The sequence below is a fragment of the Silene latifolia genome, chromosome 11 (assembly GCF_048544455.1).
Source record: "Silene latifolia isolate original U9 population chromosome 11, ASM4854445v1, whole genome shotgun sequence".
In the NCBI taxonomy this organism is placed as follows: Eukaryota; Viridiplantae; Streptophyta; class Magnoliopsida; order Caryophyllales; family Caryophyllaceae; genus Silene; species Silene latifolia.
Window position 1 is genome coordinate 185,011,381 of NC_133536.1, and position 22,045 is coordinate 185,033,425.

Genomic DNA, 22,045 nt, shown 5'->3' on the forward strand with positions numbered 1-22,045 from the left:
GATGAAGTTAATCTGAAGTCCAATTTTCTCTTTCGATCTTTCAAGTTGGATCTGTAATTTTTTCCCGAGTTAATGTAATTTTATTTTAACTGTGCTGTAATTTTTTCCCGAGTTAATGTAATTTTATTTTAAGTGTGCTGTAATTTTATTTCAAGGTAATGTAATTTTATTATGTAATTTAATTAGAAAATAGAATGTGTAATAATTATAATGTCATTTTATTTGTAAGCGAAACCGTCTGTATATCGCAACCGTGTAATGAAAAAACAAAATTTCAGCCAAGTTTGGTTAGTTTTGGTGGGAAATCAGTTGGTGTGTAAAAAAGGAGGGAATCATTAGCATTTCATTATCAAATTACCCCTCTTAATTATAACACCCTCTCTCCTATAATCTTACCCCTACCTTTAACATTTCATTCTTTATCATTATTCCTTAATATTTGTGCCCTCCTCCAAATGGGACATTTATTGAGAATAGGAGGGAGTAATATTTAAGAAATAAATCCAAATTAAATTATAAAAATTTCAAAATTTGAATTTTAAATTTTTGAACATTTGGAATAATCCATGACACTCATAATGTCAAAAATCATGGTTAAAATTTTCGAATTAATTTTAAGAAAATATAGTTGCATTTTATCGGTTTTATCTCATAAAACATCTAAAGTATCTAAAAATTAATCCAATCAACTTTAAAACTTTAGATCTTATTAGTGGTATATTTATGAAACCTAAAGTAATTTTTTCATGCCATGAAATACGTTTTAGCTATTTATGCCAAAATAGTCACTATTTATGCCATTTTTAAACTAAAAATTCATAAATCATGCTAAATGAGATCATTTAATCTCGAAATTTGCATACACTCTGTAAATTATGCATGTGATAACATATTAAAGTTTCATGGCCCAATTCGAAATATAATTATTTTTAACCATTTAACTTCTTTTAATCCATTTTTATCTCACAAAAATCACAAATCATGCAATATTAATCCAATTAATACGAGATTTTACACACAACTTGTAAAATATGCATGTGAGGTCATATAAAATTTTCAAGGTCATAAACTTAGTTTAACTATTTTTAGTATTTTAATTCCCATTTTAGTCATAAAAATGTAATAAAATGACCAAAAATCCTTAAAACGAGCAATAAATTTCCATAAATCATAAAAATGACCTAAAACCATTTTAGGACCAGAATATATAATATGCATGATGATTTCGTGGCTTATACTTATAAATCACAAATGTCTAGTTTTATATGTTAACTTTTTAACTCGGAAAAACAATAACCGATTATGCATGCAACATCCTTATGCTCTGATACCACTTGTTAGGATTGTTTAACTATTATTAAACTCCTCTAATAATGAACTAATTAACTTTTTAATTATTTATTCTTTAGATCTAGTGCATGCATAACAAAATAAGAGATTTATAAGAAAACAATGTTCCTTACATTGTTAATTTCGGTTTTGTGGGCACAAGTAAGGTCTCCTACCTTCACTTGTTCTTGAGCTATGATGAGTAATAGGATGATCCTCCAAAGACTTCAAGTATAGAAGCCACTCCTCTTGATTGCACCCAAGATTATCTCTTATCTCTACTAAATAATATTTGCTAGATATTTGTTTAGTAGTTTACCTTAAAATTGATTACTAATACTCATATATTACATTAATAATATTAGTAATCTTATTGAACAAATTGGATCAAGATTTCTCAAGTTTTGATGAAAGAGAAATGAATATGAGTAAGAGAGTATGCATGAAAAATGAAAGGAAAAGTAAGAAGGAGAAAATGAAGGAACCAACACTACTTAATTAAGAGTAGTGTGGCCGGCTAGCTAGAGGCCAAAGGAGGGCATCTTGCTTTTTCTTTTTCTCTTACCCAAGTGTAGGTGTGTAAGAAAGTAGTATAGGTTTGTAAGGCTAGTGAACAATAGCAATAATTAAATATCTTTTATCACATAAAATAATATAAACACAACCCATTACTACCTCCTACATTTCGGTCCATTCATATAAAATGGACTACCGTTTTATTTTGTCAATTTGTCATTTGTCACACAATATGTCACATGTAGTATTTTACATGTTATTAATTAATTTAATACATATTTATCACATAAATATCATTTTACAAATTAATTAAATTACATACAACAAATTGACTAGTAATACTTGATCACATAAATAAAATGGGTCATATAATTATAATTCACAACATTTTGTAATTATAATTAACCATTCATTCTTATCTCTATCGTTTCTCAAACAATAAACAATTTTAGTAATAAAGCATTTTTATTACCATAATAAATCTTATTTAATCCCATTACAATAAGATATCAATATTCTCTCTCACAAGTAAATTGTTCAATTTTAAGGAATTGATTAACTTGTATCGTCATACAATTAGTCAACTTTACAGATTAGGGCATCATCCTTTAGGTGTGACCTTAAGGGATCAACTGACCACCACCGTCCCACGACAGTAACGTCAAACTCTAGCAAGCCAATCGTTACCGATTAATGTTGATCAGTTGACTATATAATGAATCATCCCTTACGTATTCTTATTATGAGATTTAATTATGATATTAAATCATGTGATCGCACTATTGTTGAGGACACATTTTCCAACACATTTTTCATATCCGAGTAGTGCACATGTATAGCCAATCCACGCACGCATATCAAAAACACGTTACAGTACAATCATCATCGGGTGGCTTTTGGAAGGTGCAGATACTGGGTATCTACACCTGGGTGAACCGAATAAGGAGTGCAATGGGCCTCTGTCAGAATCACCCTCCTCAAAGCTGTATCCTCAGGAACACACCATCTCCCATGAAAACGAACACTCCCTTCTGTATGGATAGAAAACCTGGAAACTGTGCCACTCTCCATGATACCCGTCGTTGTGAGTACCAAAAATAAGATTTATAATTTCCTATCAAGACTAACCTAGGCTAGTGGTAACAGGGTCGAACCACAAGGAGGCAGATGTAAATTTTAGTCGATTTATATTTAGTCTATGGTAACAATTGTGGGGGTTGAGTTGAGTTGGTCTAAAGCTAAGAATAAATAAAAACAGTAAACTAAAAAGATGGTTTAAACAGATAAAGAAGAGGAACTAGGATGGTCGGTTTATTAAAGCTTCACAAAGATACTAAACAGTCTAAATCGAACACAAGTGAGGCGGGAAACAAGAGGTCCTCTCGGTCCACTCTTAACAAATAGCATCTTTCGATCTCGCTATAGGTCCCTAATATCACTAATACGACTCGTCCGAAAAGTGACTAACGGTCTAAACTATACCTATCTTTCGATCTCAGCACAGTCTAGTCGATTTAATTGGTGGTCAAACAACTTCCCCTATCTTTCGATCTAATGGGTCAGTCATAATTTAAGCATCTAACTGGTCGCATGCATTCAATTCGTTAAATACAACGTTAAAATTAATTAAAATGAAAGGTAACCTCACGAGGTCAGTCGATCGACCAAGAATGTCAGTCGATCGACTGACACGCGAATTTAGTCCGTGTTCAATACTTTGCCGCCTATGCTAAAATTCGCCTACATCCTAGCACAAATAATCTAGCTACTCATGCTAAGGGTAAAAACAATAATAACGATGATGAAACTAACTAATGAATTCATGCTTGAAACGATAAAGTAAACAATTAACATAAACGATAAAATTGGTTGCGGGAATCTAACTATCAATTCTACACTAATGATGAAATAAAGCAATAAACTGAAATTAGGGCAGATGAATACTGAATTTGCAGAGGAAAGATTAGTTAATAAGAACCAAGGATCCAATGCTCAACAATAATCCCAAACCCTAAATAATTATAAAGAACTGTATGTAAAAACTTAATGTAAAACTACTGAATAAAGCTTGATGATAAACTGAATGAATTAGGTTACGTTATAAAGAGAGTATACGTAACATAATTCCTAAACCTAGTAACTAGTGGGCTTGATAAATCTCGATCTTTTAATTCTCGTCTGGAATAGCGTCTTGGTCGATCGATCAAGTTGCTTGCCGATCGATCGCTTAGCAAGCAGTGTGTCTGAGCTTCACACCGATGGTTGGTCGATCGACTGAAGGTAACGGTCGATCGACTGATTTAGCTGCTACTTGACTTCATATTTCTCGTGGACTTGTCTTTTGGGCCTGAAATGCGCACCAAGCTCGTTCCTCGGGTGAATACTTCACGTCATATGCAATGCAGGATACTCGGGGACGGATTTAGCTTGATTTCCGTTGGATTCTTCACATTTCTGCAATAACGTACAAAAATACGGAAGTAGACGGAAATAGGGAGAAATGTAGCATAAACTACATGAATGAGCTCTGAAATGCGTGTAAAATGGGATGTAAAACATCATATAAAAGACACGCATCAAAATTCCCCAAATCAAACCCTTGCTTGTCCCCAAGCAAGAACTAGACTCGATCTAATGACCTAATGGAACGAGTTCAATCTCAGAGCGAAATGCAACATGTAAAGCCTAAACCAATTTAATGCTTTAACCAACAATCAATTAGTAACATGAATCATGCAAACGAGTTATGAAGTCGTTAGAAATATCGCTGAACCGTTAACCATAGAGACTTGTCAAATCGGACTCTCACGGGTCGCTCATATCACACATAAGCACAGGTGAATATATAAGAGAATAGGAAGAATTCATTTTGTAAAGACTCTCACCTAACTACGACCTATAAGAACATGCCTGCAAAATAATATGAAAATGATCTCTACAACCGTACATACGCATTCCAACCAACAAGAGACCGTGACACATGCCGAGGTATAAATGTGGATATTTAAGGTATGGGTAAGAAGAGGCAAAGCATTTATGGTAAAGTGGAGGTACTGGTGATCAAGCTAGTACCAAAACGGAACCAAATGGCAACATCCAACTTCTTGCTCATAATCAAACGAAACGGTGCTATAGCAAGCACAAATCTCACAATTTCCAGAGATACAAGTAATCAACTAACTCCCCATGAAGTAAGAATAAAACATGGTAGCAAAAATCGCCAAAAGATAAAGGATTGAATTATGCGAATTGATTTCCTTTATTCACGGACCTTCAGTCGATCGACCTATAAGAGCAGTCGATCGACTGCTTAAACAGTACAGGACTCTCTTTCTCTTTTTCGAATCATTTTTTTTATCTTTTTTTTTCTTTTTCTTTCTTTCCTTCTTTTCATCTTCCCAATATTATCTCAAACAGATCATATGCCACCAAAAATGAGTAACAACCCCAAGAACACAGACTACTAGCTTGACAAAGGACAGGCTAAATGTAGGATGTAGTAATTAGGACAAAAAGGATATTTTTGGCGGTGTGGAGCTTATGGGCAAAATGAGAAAAAGGAAACCTCTACCACATGTGTCAACTAACCACAGACCGAATGCATACAGGTATTAAGCAGATTAAGTTCATATTTATGCACATTTATGTAACACGTCTCATAGGGAGCACTACTCACATTCCTAGATGAACTGGTCATGAATGTCACCAGTTATAGGCTCTAAATCTCAGAAATGTGATGTAGCTTGCCAATTTTCAAAGTCAAGTCTCAAGTTCAGCAAATAAATAACGAAAACTCGTAGATATGCAATTACGATTCTACTAATAACATGTTAATCTAGCAAGGCTTAGGCAAAAACAGGTGCAAATGCTATTATCATCCTTGAAATACTACCGTTCCGACTCGACCTATATGCTAAAATAAACGTGCATTTTATGGAAATTTTTGAAATTTTTCAATTTTTTGGAATTTTTGTATATATATGAGAAATGAAATAAAACAATGCAAAACAAAATTAAACGTGAATGCAAGCAAATGATATGCGACACAAAACCCTTCCCCAAACCAAATCGCACAATGTCCCCATTGTGCAAAATCATGTAATGAAAGAAAAGAGAAATGGGAATTTGCGAGAAAATTACATAAACATGACGTGGAGTGGAAATCGGGAACTTACAAGACTTTAAGCGCAGCAAAGGAAACCTCCCCAAACCAGCGTGAGCTAGGAGGTTTCAGTAGCCAGCAGTGCTACCAATAAATACCTGAAAAAACAACCAAAACCACGCATGAAACCGAGAAAACAATTTTGAAGCGGTAAAATTGTGCACAATTGAGAAAATCAGAAGAAATAAATAATTTGACGGGAAGTAAAGTGGAGTAGAAGGCTCCCTTAAGTCCGCATATCGACCAAACACAGCAGGGGAGAGGTCGTGAACAGGTACAGCAGCATCTTTGGTCGATCGACCAAAGGGGCAGTCGATCGACCAGATGAACAGGAACAGAAGCTCCTGGAAAGTGCACTTCAGTCGATCGACCAATGAAGCCAGTCGATCGACTGAAAATACTGCTGTACTCCTTACTTCTTCGTATTTGCTCAATAACTTGAGCTAATGAGGTCTAAAAACCTGCAAGTGCACAATAATACGCGCCCAAAATTGCGCAAAACCCAGAATAAAGTCTAAAGTACTTAAAAATCCTAAGCAAGCGAAATAAAATGCGAAGTTTTCGCGCACACAAAAGTAATAAAAATTGTCTTAACGAAAGCAAATAAAATGAAGTTTATAAAGAGCTCGATCAACTAATAGTTGATCAAGAAGGACCATGGTATGGCCCACTTCGTCGGCCTCTCGCTACTAGAGGTAGCCTCAACGGTGCTTATTTGAGCAGCTGCACCTTTCTTGGCTTCCACGTCCGTATGGCTCAACGGATCAACACTCTCATCATCTCCCCAGTCAAGGATCTCTTCGGGCTTGTCAGAATCCAAATCAGACTTTCTGGCTTTGACTGGCTCGTCATCAACTATCTCATCAATTCCATAGCTCAGGCAACCAAGACCTCCTCTTTGAATGATAGGCTTCTTCGCAGCTAGAGTGACCTGCAGCTCTTCTTTCCCCAAACCAGCTCCTGCAACATCTAAAACAACAGATTCTTCCTCCTTTTTGCTCCCAATCTGGGGCGGAGGGGTTAACACAAGAGTAGTAATAGAGACAGGCAATTCAGGAAGCACAAAGTACGATTTCTTTTCAGAAACCGTGTTACAAGTCACCGACCACATGGGGTCCTTTTTCTTAGCAGGTTGGGCGAAGACAATAGAATGCTTTCCCACTTTAAAAGTCAAGGTACCTAGACCGACATCTATGACTGCACCAGCAGTGTGCAGAAATTGCCTACCCAAAATAATGGGAATATGAGCATCCTCAGGCATGTCAAGGACAACAAAGTCAACAGGGAAGAAAAACTTCCCTATTTGGACAGGGATGTCCTCTAAGACTCCTATTGGCTGGACCGCAGATCGGTCAGCCATCTGAACTGTCATGTCTGTCACTGTGAACCTAGTCAATTTAAGCTTCTTAGCTAGACTCAAAAGCATGGCGCTTATACTAGCTCCTAGGTCACATAATGCCTTCTCAATAGAGAAGGTACCTATATTACAAGGAACAGAAAAGCTGCCCGGGTCCTCTAACTTATGGGGTGCAGTGTGAGACAGGTAAGAGCAAGACTCTTTAGTTAATGCAACAGTGTGAACATGTTCAAGCGACTTTTTCTTTGACAAAAGCTGTTTCATAAATTTAGTGTATCTTTGGCACTTGGTTAACTAACTCAAGGAAGGGTACCTGAACATTCAAGCTACGAATAACTTTCTCAAACTTACTGAAAGATACCTGTTCCTTTGTCGGCACTAGTCTCTCTGGATATGGGGCCGTAAGAAGTACCTTAGCCCTCTCCTCTAAGTTGCGATGCCGCATCCGTGGACTTAGGTGGAAGTCCACTGCTTTCTCCTTGTTGAAGCTTGAACCCTCCTCAGACCGTCTCAAATGTGAGCCATTGACCGTCATTGGGTCAAACTTCGGAACCGGGACGGACCCATCAGCACTCGGGTCTTGTCCTAATGTCTTCGGGACTGTCGAACCCCGGAACAAATGGTCTCTCAAATTGTCGGGCATTGAAGGACGAAATTCCTCGACATCGCAGCGGGCCTCGGTCGATCGACCACCTTGCTCGGTCGATCGACGAGGTGAACAGCCTCGAAGCTCCTCAGAACCCGTGTATCGGTCGATCGACGGGTGTATCGGTCGATCGATCGATATATACCGTAAACGCCTGTTTCTTTGATTTATTCGTTGAAGCTTTCTTTTGACTTGTTTCCGGCTCATCTTTTTCAACAGCGTCTTCGACCATGGCAGGACCATCAAGGGTGGATTACTCCTCAAAGTGATGGCATTTAAGGTCTCCTTTTGGTTAGTTTGGGTCGGTAAGTGTCCCGGAGCTCGAGTATTACTTTTGCTAGACAATTGAGCAATTTGGCTCTCTAGTAGCTTCATCCCGGCCTCTCTTGCTTGGGACTCTTTTAGCAACAAGTTCTTGAGCTCGGAAAATTCAGATTTCTGCGATTGTTGCTGCTGCGGCACATAGGGAGGTTTCTGATATTGTTGTTGCTTTTGATGAGGGGGCACGTAGGGTTGCTGCTGCGGCGGAGCTTGAGTTGGGTTCAGGACATTTTGGCTCCTCCAACTCAAGTTTGGATGGGTATTCGGCTCATAGTAGGTGTTGGTCTGCCTATAGTGTTGAAAGGCAGCACAAGACTCAAAGGGACTAGGGCAGTTCTTCGAAACGTGTCACTCAGCTCCACACCTTTCACAGACGAAAGGACCGTCTTACACAACATTTACTTGGTACATCCCACCTTTAGAAGCTCCTCCTAGTTCATACTTGTCAAATCTCGCAGTAAGAGCTTCGAGCGCAGTAACAGAGGAAGATTCAACAGCTCTCCTCTGGTTTCCTCTGGAATTACCATACTCAGCCTTGTGGGTAGCTAGATCGTCAATGATCTTCCACCCCTTGGTTGCCCCCAAGTTCTCAGCAAATCGGCCATTGGGCAAAGATCCAAAATGGCCCTCTGATCGTCGTACAACCCATTATAGAAATGATTGCACAAGCTCCACTTTTCGAACCCATGGTGCGGTATGGTTCGCACCAGCTTCTTAAATCGGACCCATGCTTCGTGGAAGTTCTCATCTGGCCCTTGTTTGAAACTTGTGATTTGGGCTCTAATAGCAATCGTCTTTGAAGCAGAAAAGTACTTCTTGTAGAATGCCAATGCCAAGGAATTCCAATCGCAATCCCATGAACGGCTCGGTCCGGATCTCTATACCACTCCCTTGCAAAGATCACGAAGGAGAAGATAAACATGGTCTCCTTGATCTGGTCTTGGGTCACACCGGCTGGTGGGGGTATGGAACAGCAGTAGTCAATAAAGGTCTCTATATGCTTAGCTGCATCTTCATTTGCAGCTCCCCCGAACTGGTTTCTCTCAACCATATTGATGTATGAAGGCTTTGGTTCGAACTTCCTGGCATCTCCTGGTAATTTGAACCCCTTATATAGATTTTCAGCTGTCGGCTCAGAATGACTAGCTATACTCGCTTCCTCGGCCATGACTGGAATTTCTGGAGAAGTAACTGTCTCGGCTGAAGAAGTGGAAACGGGCGAAGACTGTGGGTCTTCCTCGAACAACTCGTTCTCGTGATAGCTTGACAGAGTACTCAGCTCTTCCTCTGTCGGTAATACCCTTTGTGTTCGTCTCAACACGCGCAAAGATTTCTCTATCTCAGGATCAAATAGTACTAGTTCACCACCCTGTGACCTGCGCATAAGAAGAAACTACAAAAAAGAATATAAGAAAAGTTTAAGGAACAGAAGTCCCTTAAACTAAGAAAGACTAAAAATAAAACAACTAAAATTAGAACTATTGCCTCCCCGGCTACGGCGCCAAAATTTGATACCCGTCGTTGTGAGTACCAAAAATAAGATTTATAATTTCCTATTAAGACTAACCTAGGCTAGTGGTAACAGGGTCGAACCACAAGGAGGCAGATGTAAATTTTAGTCGATTTATATTTAGTCTAAGGTAACAATTGTGGGGGTTGAGTTGAGTTGGTCTAAAGCTAAGAATAAATAAAAACAGTAAACTAAAAAGATGGTTTAAACAGATAAAGAAGAGGTACTAGGATGGTCGGTTTATTAAAGCTTCGACGGAAGCATACTAAACAGGTCTAAATCGAACACAAGTGAGGCGGGAAACAAGAGGTCCTCTCGGTCCACTCTTAACAAATAGCATCTTTCGATCTCGCTATAGGTCCCTAATATCACTAATACTGACTCTCGTCCTGAAAAGTGACTAACGGTCTAAACTATACCTATCTTTCGATCTCAGCACAGTCTAGTCGATTTAATTGGTGGTCAAACAACTTCCCCTATCTTTCGATCTAATGGGCCAGTCATAATTTAAGCATCTAACTGGTCGCATGCATTCGATTCGTTAAATACAACGTTAAAATTAATTAAAACGAAAGGTAACCTCACGAGGTCAGTCGATCGACCAAGAATGTCAGTCGATCGACTGACACGCGAATTCAGTCCGTGTTCAATACTTTGCCGCCTATGCTAAAATTCGCCTACATCCTAGCACAAATAATCTAGCTACTCATGCTAAGGGTAAAAACAATAATAACGATGATGAAACTAACTAATGAATTCATGCTTGAAACGATAAAGTAAACAATTAACATAAATGATAAAATTGGTTGCGGGAATCTAACTATCAATTCTACACTAATGATGAAATAAAGCAATAAACTGAAATTAGTGTAGATGAATACCGAATTTGCAGAGGAAAGATTAGTTAATAAGAACCAAGGATCCAATGCTCAACAATAATCCCAAACCCTAATTAATTATAAAGAACTGTATGTAAAAACTTAATGTAAAACTACTGAATAAAGCTTGATGATAAACTGAATGAATTAGGTTACGTTATAAAGAGAGTATACGTAACATAATTCCTAAACCCTGTAACTAGTGGGCTTGATAAATCTCGATCTTTTAATTCTCGTCTGGAATAGCGTCTTGGTCGATCGATCAAGTTGCTTGGTCGATCGATCGCTTAGCATGTCAAAGAGCTTCTACGTACCCGATGGTTGGTCGATCGACTGAAGGTAACGGTCGATCGACTGATTTAGCTGCTACTTGACTTCATATTTCTCGTGGACTTGTCTTTTGGGCCTGAAATGCGCACCAAGCTCGTTCCTCGGGTGAATACTTCACGTCATATGCAATGCAGGATACTCGGGGACGGATTTAGCTTGATTTCTGTTGGATTCTTCACATTTCTGCAATAACGTACAAAAATACGGAAGTAGACGGAAATAGGGAGAAATGTAGCATAAACTACATGAATGAGCTCTGAAATGCGTGTAAAATGGGATGTAAAACATCATATAAAAGACACGCATCACTCCACTCTAGACTTCCACTCTTGGATCTTAGGATCAAGTTCTTGCTTACTTTTGATATTCTCATACAAATCCGGCTCGATCGTCAAATCCCCGATGGCATCCCCTTTCCTTATCATAAAGATCCCCATCTTGGACATCTCATCCCTCATCTTCAGCAAAGACATAGCTGTACATAGCGAATGAACACTCTTCCTACTCAGAGCATCTGCAACAACGTTAGCCTTACCCTCGTGATAGATGATCTCCATATCGTAGTCCCCGATCAGCTCCATCCATCGTCTCTGTCGCATATTAAGCTCCCTCTGAGTGTAGATATAATTCAGACTCTTATGATCTGAAAACACGTTAAAGGTTGCCCCGTAAAGGTAGTGCCTCCAAATCTTAAGAGCAAAAACAACTGCACCCAGTTCCAGATCATGAGTAGGGTAGTTCTCCTCATATGGCTTCAGCTGCCTCGAAGCATAAGCTATAACCTTCCCTTCTTGCATCAAAACACAACCCAGACCATTCTTTGAAGCATCCGTATACTTCAAAGTTCTCACATCCCTCTAGCAAAGCTAGAATAGGAGCTGTGGTCAAACGTTCCTTTAAGGTCTGGAACGCCGTCTCACAACTCTCATCCCAAACAAATCTGGTCTCTTTCCTCATCAAAGCAGTCATAGGCCGTGCTATGGTGGAAAAGTCTTTCACGACCCTCCTGTAGTAGCCAGCAAGGCCCAAGAAACTCTGAACCTCAGCAACACTCTTCGGTGACTCCCACTTGGTCACAACCTCAATCTTGCTAGGATCCACGGACACTCCTTTCTTAGATATGACATGACCCAGAAAAGCCACTTATTCTAACCAGAACTCACACTTTGATAACTTGGCATAAAGCTGGTTCTCTCTCAGAGTGCAAAACGATCCTCAGGTGCTCCTCGTGTTCTTCCTTAGTCTTAGAGTAGACTAAAATGTCATCAATGAAGACAAACACGAACTTATTCAAGAACGGACTGAAAATCCGGTTCATCAAATCCATGAAAGCTGCTGGTGCATTGGTCAAACCAAAAGGCATCACCACATACTCATAGTGACCATAACGGGACCAGAAAGCTGTCTTTGGAATATCCTCATCTGCTATCCTCAATTGGTGATAACCTGACCTCAAATCAATCTTGGAAAACGCACCTGCTCCACTCAGCTGATCAAACAAGTCATCAATCCTAGTCAAAGGATACTTGTTCTTCACTGTGACACGGTTAAGCTCCTTGTAGTCGATACATAGCCTCATGCTCCCATATTTCTTTTTCACAAACAAAACTAGAGCTCCCCAAGGTGACACACTTGGCCGGATATAACCCTTGTCTAACAGCTCATGCAACTGTTTCTTCAACTCAGCTAGTTCTTTAGGTGCCATACAATATGGTGTTTTAGATATGTGACCTGTTCCTGGTTTAAGCTCCACATTGAAGTCAATATCTCTCTTTGGTGGCAACTCCAGTATCTCTTCAGGAAAAACATCATCAAACTCTCCCACCATAGGTATATTAGCTTGTGGCTCTACTCGACGATCTCTTACTTGACAAAGAATCAATGGACACTTCTTCCTCAAGCATGACTTTAAGGTCATCACAACTATGAACTTACACTTAGGTCTCGTAACAAACCCTTTATAAGACACCCTCATACCCTTGGGACCCCTTAAAGACACTTTCTTTTGCCGACAATCTATCTTGGCATCATACTTACCCAACCAATCCATCCCGAAAATCACCTCAAACCCATCCATAGGAAACTGTAGCAGGTCTACCGGTAAATCTATCCCTCCAACTAGCATAGACACTCCCTTGTACAACTTAACACACGACACTGACTCCCCAGAAGGTATAAACACATCATCCTTTACCAACTCAAACTCCCCCAAGCCCATAGACAAAGCATGACTCCTAGACACAAAATAATGTGTTGCCCCCGAGTCAAACAAAACAAACGACGGTACATTATGAACAAGAAAGGTACCGGTAACTACATGTGTATCATTCTGCGCTTCCTGCTTATCCATTATGAAGAGCTTTCCGCTGCTTTTCTAGCCTCCCCCTTGAACCGAAGCATTGGAAGTACTCGGGTTGGCTGTCGAATCCTGGGTGACACTGTTGTTGGGGCGCTGATAAGATCCTCCACTGTTGCGGTTAAAACCGCCATTGTTGCTATGTCCACCCCGATTACCCCATGATCCACCCTGCCGGTTGCTAGAAAAGCTCTGACTCGGACTCTGTGAGAAGTTCCGCTGAAAAGCTCCCGAGCCTACTCCAGTCCTGGCACTCGTGCAGTCGCGTCTCTTGTGGCCTATGCCACCACAGAGTAAGCAAGAAAGGATGGAGTTGTCACTCACACTCCGAACACCACCTCTACCCCAACCTCGGGATCCCCCAAAGAAACCAACCCCACCAGAAAAAGCCTTGGCATGATTGAAATTACCCTTCTTCTTACCCGACTGATTGTTGTTTCCACTATTAGCCTTTCTCTTCTCAGCAGAAGTCCTCTTTGTAGCTTCCTTTGAGAGAGATATACCAACCTCTCAGCTTGACCTGCCCTCAGGTACGCATCCTTAAGATCAGTGATGACTCCAGCTGGCAAACGGTTCATGATCTTAGCTGACAAACCTCTCTCGAAGCAAAGAGCCAAACCCCTCTGCCCTAGTTGCATGTCCTCAGCATAACGAGACAACTCAAGGAACCGGTGATAGTACTCGGTGACTGTCATATCATCGGTCATTGTGAAGGAATCGGACTCAGATCCCAAATTGTGATGGATGTGCTTCGGCACAAACTGCTCTCTCATAGCACTCTTCAGACCCGACCATGGTATAGCCCCTAAACCCTCAGCTTGGTAGTAAGCTATGGCGTCCTCTTTGACATTTTGCCACCACACAGTGGCCTCGCCCCTTAGGTAGTACACTACCTGTTCAACTATCATATCCTGCAGACAGCTGACTACTTCCATGAGACTTTCCATCTCACGATGCCAATTCTCGAGCAACTTAGGTTCCCCAACGCCCTCATAGGTAGGTGGGTTGAAACGGACGATGATGATGCTAAGTTGGGTAGCATCTAAAGGTTTCTCCGCCCCCTTTCCCACATTCTTGAGAGCCTCAAGAAGAGCCTCTTGTTGCTCGATCATACGAGCAATCTCATCTATGGTCATCTCAGAAGCTTGAATTTACGCGACAGTTCTTTTTGGCGGCATTTTGAGATGATAAGAAGGAAGGAAACGTAAGCACTCCCCCGAGTATGCAGCAATACTCGGTCGAGTATCACTGATACTCAGTCGAGTAATCCACTCCAGTAGCCAACGTCAAATTCACACGAAACATACTCGGTCGAGTATAAACCATGCTCGGCCGAGTATGTCCTACTCGGTCGAGTACACCTAAGTAATCGGTCGAGTAAAGACATCCAGTAGCCATTGCTACTCACTACCAAACAACACTCGGTCGAGTGCCTGGTAACTCGGTCGAGTACCCCCTACTCGGTCGAGTACCTGCCCTGCTCCGCCGAGTCATGCCAAATTAAGCTACAAACAAAAAGGAATACATCCTATCATGCTTTCTACCCAAAAATCAAATACATTACGTTATAAATCTGAATGCCACATAGTAAACATATAACATGCCAATCATTTTCATACCAAAACCGTTTCCAATGATGTCACATAACAATTCCATCACGCCTTTTTACCAATTTTCAATATCTTTCTCAATTTCATACATTATATCTCCTACCACATATTCCAAGCATCCGATTTCAACATATTACACACATATATTAAACGAACACACAACACATTCCCCCCGTGACCGGCTTGAGTTTGTGAGGGCCATAATGCGACTCCGGGACGTCTCCCGAGTCCTTGCGGTAGCTCCAAACAACTCTCCCCGGGTTCATTTTATTTAGACTCCCTAAGTTCATTGGTTTATTTGTTTTAGGTGCCGGAATCGTCGGCTCTGATACCACTTTGTAACACCCCCTCATACCAAGGTACCTTACCAGGACTACCCTAGCTTGAAAGGCTGTTACCATCTCGGTTGCCCGAGTTTAGTACATATCAAAAGCAACTATCCCAAACACATTTATTAAAATACGGTAAATGTAAAATGGTTACACTATTGCAAAATCCAAAAGATGAAAATCCGAATACTGTCAGCTACAAATCAAATGCTAAGACTCGTGATGATGATGCTAAATCTGGCGTGACGACTCTCCCATGACCGTCCCAAGCTCACAAAAAGTACTACCTGTCACAGCCTGCTCACCATCTCCGAATGGATCACCGCAGATATCACAAAACAACAATGGGGTCAGTACTGCTCAATCAAAATAAGATTGTTGCACAAGTAACCAGCTGATCATCCTCTAACCTCAGTCTCCCGATCTCACACAGTAACCGACTACACACCGAAGTGTGTAGTCCAGCCAGATTACCCATCGCAACAGGTAATCCTCGCCGCCAGTGGAGGACCGCAGCCAATCCCCACCTAAATCCCGCTCATCAACGAGCGATAACTCTGTCCCTTAATGTGCACATCCCCTGCCGTGGCGGGTTCCACGGAAGGCGAACTAGGGTGTGAAGCCACTCCCGCAAGTGAATCCACCACAATCATCACAACACTACAACATCACAACCACCACCACAACACCAACACTCCGATGATCAGCAGATACAGTAAACACAAAACAATCACATCTTAATTCAATTAATAGAAACTGAGTAGGGAAACCCTACCTTAGCAACAAAAGCAATGCAGAGAATCAGGCACTAGAACGGCTCCTCTACGAAGTCCTCGCCTAAACTATAATCACATAACACAATTACTAATTGCAAAACCCCATTTCCCCCAATTCATGATTAAAGGCAAACCCTAGAATTAACCATCAACAAACATGGGGACAAAGACTTGAATACGATTGCTAAGATTGTCCACACGCACACAGAGGAGAGATTGGGAGTGATTAGAGCGTCGTACGTTTGATTAGGTTTTGTAAAATGATGTTTAGAAACTGATTATCGAAATTATATACCTTCTAATTACTCCCGAATCAAACCGCTGAAATATTACTCGCCAGACCGGATACTCGGTCGAGTGTAGAGTATACTCGGCCGAGTATCCTCTACTCGGTCGAGTATTCATTATACTCGGCCGAGTGTTCCTCGGCAGTAGCCAAACAGACTACACAACCCACACTACTCGACCGAGTAGGCCATACTCGGACGAGTACCAACCTATAAAATCCGTAGTATTACACTCACATACTTTTCACTACACCCGGGTCAAAGAAGTGCAGCGCGTCGCTTCTGAGGAGACGCCCCAACGATATTCAAATTCCGATTCTTGTCCATAAAATATGACTAAGTTTTTATGCTGGCTGCCACAGACCTACCGCAACCCTCCTCCTTTATCCGGGCTTGGGACCAGCAGTGAATGCCCGAAAACACTCACACGCGGAGTTTTGGATGTACGTTTGAAAAAGAAAAAATTACATAAGGCTATAGTTTTTAAAAAGTGATTTTTATAAGGCTGTAATTAACAATTGTATCTTTATTTTATGTTCATATTAGATAAAAGGATTGAAAGAAAGTTTTAAGGCATTATCAGTTCGTTGTGGTACGTTGAGTATACATGTAGGCTATCGGGAAAGGTCGTCCCCCAAATGAAAATAGATAGGAACATCAGAATAGGAGAGAGAACAATAAACAATCTCTCCAGATGATAAGGATATAGGAGTATCCTCACTTAGAGTAGGAACAAGAACAATATTCTTCACGAATGTTGAAGATACGAAGGATAAATATGCACCGTTATCAAAGAGAATAAGGCAAAGATGCTCATAGATGGAAAACATAACTCGTGATGGTATTAGGAAAAGCGGTGACCTTAGATCGGCTCTTGACAAAGATACATCCTTTCGGCTTAGCACTAGGAGTAGAAGTAGTTTTCCTATGGGACACTCATGGTAACAGTGATTTGGCTTTTCGCAAAAGAAGCATGCTAAAGGAACGCCATCACATCAAACTTGCGGTTTTTTTGCTTGGAAATTTGTTAAAGAGGGAGCTTGCCCTCTTGACACGAACTTCTTCTACTTGGCATAGTTTGATGAAGATGAGGGAACGAAAGTTTTTGCCATGAAAGCTGGAACATGGAGCAAAAGTTACAGTCTCTTCAGCCCAAATTGCATAATCATAAACCTCATTGAATGTCACGGAGCTTCTCCTCACCATTATCTCCACTCTAGCACATAGCTTGTCCTCGTAGAAGTAGACACACTCTTCTTCGCTTTTCAAAAATTGAATAATGAGCAAGGGCATTAAACTTGTAGGCGGATTCTTATATGAGTTTTCCTTGCTTGAACGCCTTCAATTTTTGTTGCTTAGGGGTAGAATTGAGCTTTCACAACGGTCTTGAAGCGGTTCCAATCAAAGTTAGTGTCTAGAGTAGCGGTAAGACCGGTGATAGTCCACCACTTATTATCGAATTGTTTTACGAGAAAATGAGCGGCTACTCTCACTTTATCACCGACTTGCACTTGTAAAAGGAGCAAAAAATTCTTCTTCACATCATGAGACCATTTTAAATATTCTTTGTAAATTTTTCATAGCTGAATGTGACTTGAAATTGGATGGTGTTCATTCATGTACGGGTTTTACTCAATCATGAACACGAATGATCATTATACCCTTGTCATTTTTGTGACATAACTTTCCACTTTGTTCCAATTACAATAAGCCTTTCAATTACTCACTCCAAAACCCACCAACCAACCACCACCACCCACCCAACAATGTCCAGCACAGCCATATAGGGCTCCCTCAGAACCGCCGCACCACCCCGACCCCATGAACCTGCACGCCACAACCATCGCCTCCCTGCCGCCGTCTCTTAGTCCCTTCCTCTTTCTGTCGCTCCCTGAGACTGGCCGAAATCAAGGTTGTGAGGCGGCTGGCCAGAATCAAAGCCTTCGCACGACTGCACCACACAAGAACGTCGGCAACCATATCAACATTGTACCATAAACGCCAGCGTAACACGCATCCCTGCCGTATCTCCGTCTCTCTCGCTCGCCTTCTGACGACACCGGCCACGACACGCCGCCTTCCGACGTCCGAACTCCACCCCTTCCCCCTTCCACCCCAGCAGCCTTCCTGTGTTCCTAATTTCATCAGCACAAAAGTTTATAAACTCTAATTCATTAACCTTAATAATTAACTAAATCTCTCTAATTTAATATGATTCATACACAATTAATTAAATCATGACCATTACTTGAGCAACATGAGTGTTAATATCCATAATTGAATATTTGAATCGATTGATGAGTATTTTGATGGGTTTAGGAAGGAGGAGAGATAGAGAGAATTAGGTTGTTTTTTTAGAAGGGTATAGTATGAAAAATAAATGACAAAAAGTCTGTGAATGAGTAAAGTTCGTCCATAAATAAACAACTACGCTTGAAATTAAGCCGAAAAGAATATGTCTTTAATTTCCTTTTTAAAATTTTCATATACTTAGCCCTAATTAATACGGAGTACCATTTTTAACACCGCCGCTTATTTATCACTCTCCAAAATCTTCGTACCTCTACTAAACCAATTATTATCAATTCGTAAAAATACGAGGGTGTAGAATAATTAACATGACTCTTTTGAGACATTCGAATTTCAGAAAAGAAATTGACCACTTTCTTTTATGAAAAATATTCGATAGACATATGAAGAAGTTGAAAAGTATGGTTTGTTAGCTCGAAGACATGCTACTATATTTTTAGGTGATGTGTTAGTTGCAAGGTATGGTATAATATATATATATATATATATATATATATATATATATATATATATATATATATATATATATATATATATATATATATATATATATATAAGAGAGGTTTTTCGAAATGATCTCGAGAGCGTCCACATCATCAAAAATCAATTTAGGAAAGTATAATTTTTGATGTGAAAAATAAAGTGAAAAATCTTTTAATTATTATAATATGTATATTTGCTAAATTATATTCAAGTGATATTTCCAATTTTTATATCAAACTTTTACATTTCATTTGGCAAAAAAATATCGTTAAAAAAATTATGAAAATAATATAATTAGCTTTGTGTTAAAAAATGTTATCATTAGAGTATAAATTTCATATTATTTGCATATGTTAAAGATGGTGTACTTCTTAATACGTAAAATTGTATAATTTTTAGTATGTTTTGTCCCACATTGAAAAATAAGTAGGTGTGGTGAATATACTACATATAAATAGTAGAATTGTCCAACATCGAAAGATTAGTATAAGGTGATGTGATCCTATGATTATAAATAGGATGCATATTTGGAACTTATGTATCCACCAAAATTTTTTGAGTCTCATAAATATTGTTTTAAAGAGCTCTTAAGATTTTCTTTCGTTATCTACGATATGATATAAAAATAAAGTAGAAATCGTTGGGAATTACTCGGGAAAGAGTTAAGACTATGAACAAAAAAATCAAAAAATAACTAAAGGTTGAACAAGAAAATCAAAAAATAAAACGTTTTACTAATGGTAGTCTCCTGACACAATACAAAACTAAGATTTTACTAATGGTTGACTTCTGAATGCAGTAATAGCGCTTTAATGAGTCGTTATATGTACGAAGTAGAGATCCATATCTAATGATCGAGACTAAGTGGTTTTTACCTTCAAAGAAAAATAATATGTATACAATAGTGGTTTTTTAAGAAGAGACATGTATTTCTTGGTATGTTATATCTTTCACATTGAAAAATAATGTAGGCATTATGAACATACTACGTCTAAATAATTAAATTATGTATCTCATATTGAAATAATAGTATACGGTAGGGTGATTCTATAAATATAAATAGGAGGCATCCTTGAAACTTAGGTATTAATCCAAAATTTTTTTGATATAAAAGATATAGACTTTTTAGTATGTTATATGTCTCACATTGAAAAATAATGTAGGTGTTGTGAATATATTATGTATAAATAATAGAAATGTCCCATATATATACATTTTCTATATTATATTAAAGTGATGTTTATTATTTTGATATAAAAACTTTATATTTCATTTGAAAAAAAGATCGTATGAAAATTATATAATTAGATTGTGACAAAAAAATGCTATCATTAGAGTGTATATTGTATTGTATTGTATTTTCTCATTATTAAATCGGGTTGATCCCAAAGTAGGTACAAAAAAAATGGTTTACTTATTAGTTAGTATGTTATTTGTCCTACATTGAAAAGTAACGTAAGTGTGGTGACTATACTATGTATAAATATTAAAATTGTCCCACATCGAAAGATTACCGTAAGGCATGGTGATCTTATGATTATAAATAGAAGTCATAACTCAAAATCTTTTGATTCCCTTAAGTATTGTCAGAGATAACTCTTAAAAGAGTTTATATTACTGTTTCTACAATAATGATTTCTAACCTAAGTTAATGTTTGGAAAATCTTTTAGTTATTATAATATATACTATGTATTTCTTATTTTATATTCAAGTGATGTTTCTAATTTTCATATAAAAACTTTTAAATTTCATTTGACAAAATAATGTCGGTAAAAAAAGTATGAAAATAATATTATTAGATTCATGGTAAGAAATGCTATCATTAGAGTATATATAGATTTAATATAATTTGCACATATTAAAGACGGTGTATTTCATAGTATGTTATATCTCCCACATTGAAAAATAATATAGGTGTGATAAATATACTACATATAAAAAAGAATTTTCCCACATCAAAATATAGCATAAGGCGAGTGATTCTATGAGCATCCTTGGAACTTAGGCATCAACCCAAAATCTTTTGAGTCGCTTAAGTATTGTCTTGGAGAGCTCTTAAAAGTTTATATCATTATATTTTCTACATATAGAATTTATATGTCCCATATTGAAAAATAATGTAGGTGTGGTAAATCCATAAATATACAATGTTTAAATAATATAATTAGAATTGTGTTAAAAAATATTCTATCATTAGTGTATAGGTTCTTATCATTTGCACATATTTTAATTATGATAAAAAAATAGAAAACAAACGTCAATGGTAGCATGTGTAATCTATCAAAGTTCAAGGTTACCATGAGAAATTTCCAATATTATAATGATATGGTTAATTAAATTTGCATTTAAAAGAGAGATATCCGTACCAATAAAACAATAAAGGGGATATTATTTTTTAATTGTTATTTTATTGCCACGCCATCAAACTTAACGTCCATTTAACAGCCTTTACATTAGAGGGTACCATGGGCAAAAAAATGGAACCTCAAGAGTACCAGGTGCAGATTTTTAAAAGTAGGGGTAACATGGAAAATCTAATAAAACTAAGGGGTACTACGGGAAATTTCCGTATCTCAATTATTTTAATTTTTTTTTTGAAGAAAAACAACATACAAATATTAATGGAGAGTACTTGATCATATTATTAAATTTAAATATAACTATTAGATATAATGAGTAGCAATTGTCTGTATTCGGTATTCGAGATCTGGTTGGATGTCGAACTAAGTGCAAAAAAGATGGTGTAATTCTGAATATGTTATTTGTCCCACATTGAAAAATAATGCAGGTTTGATAAATATATATTACGTATAAATATTAGAATTGTCCCACATCAGAAAAAAA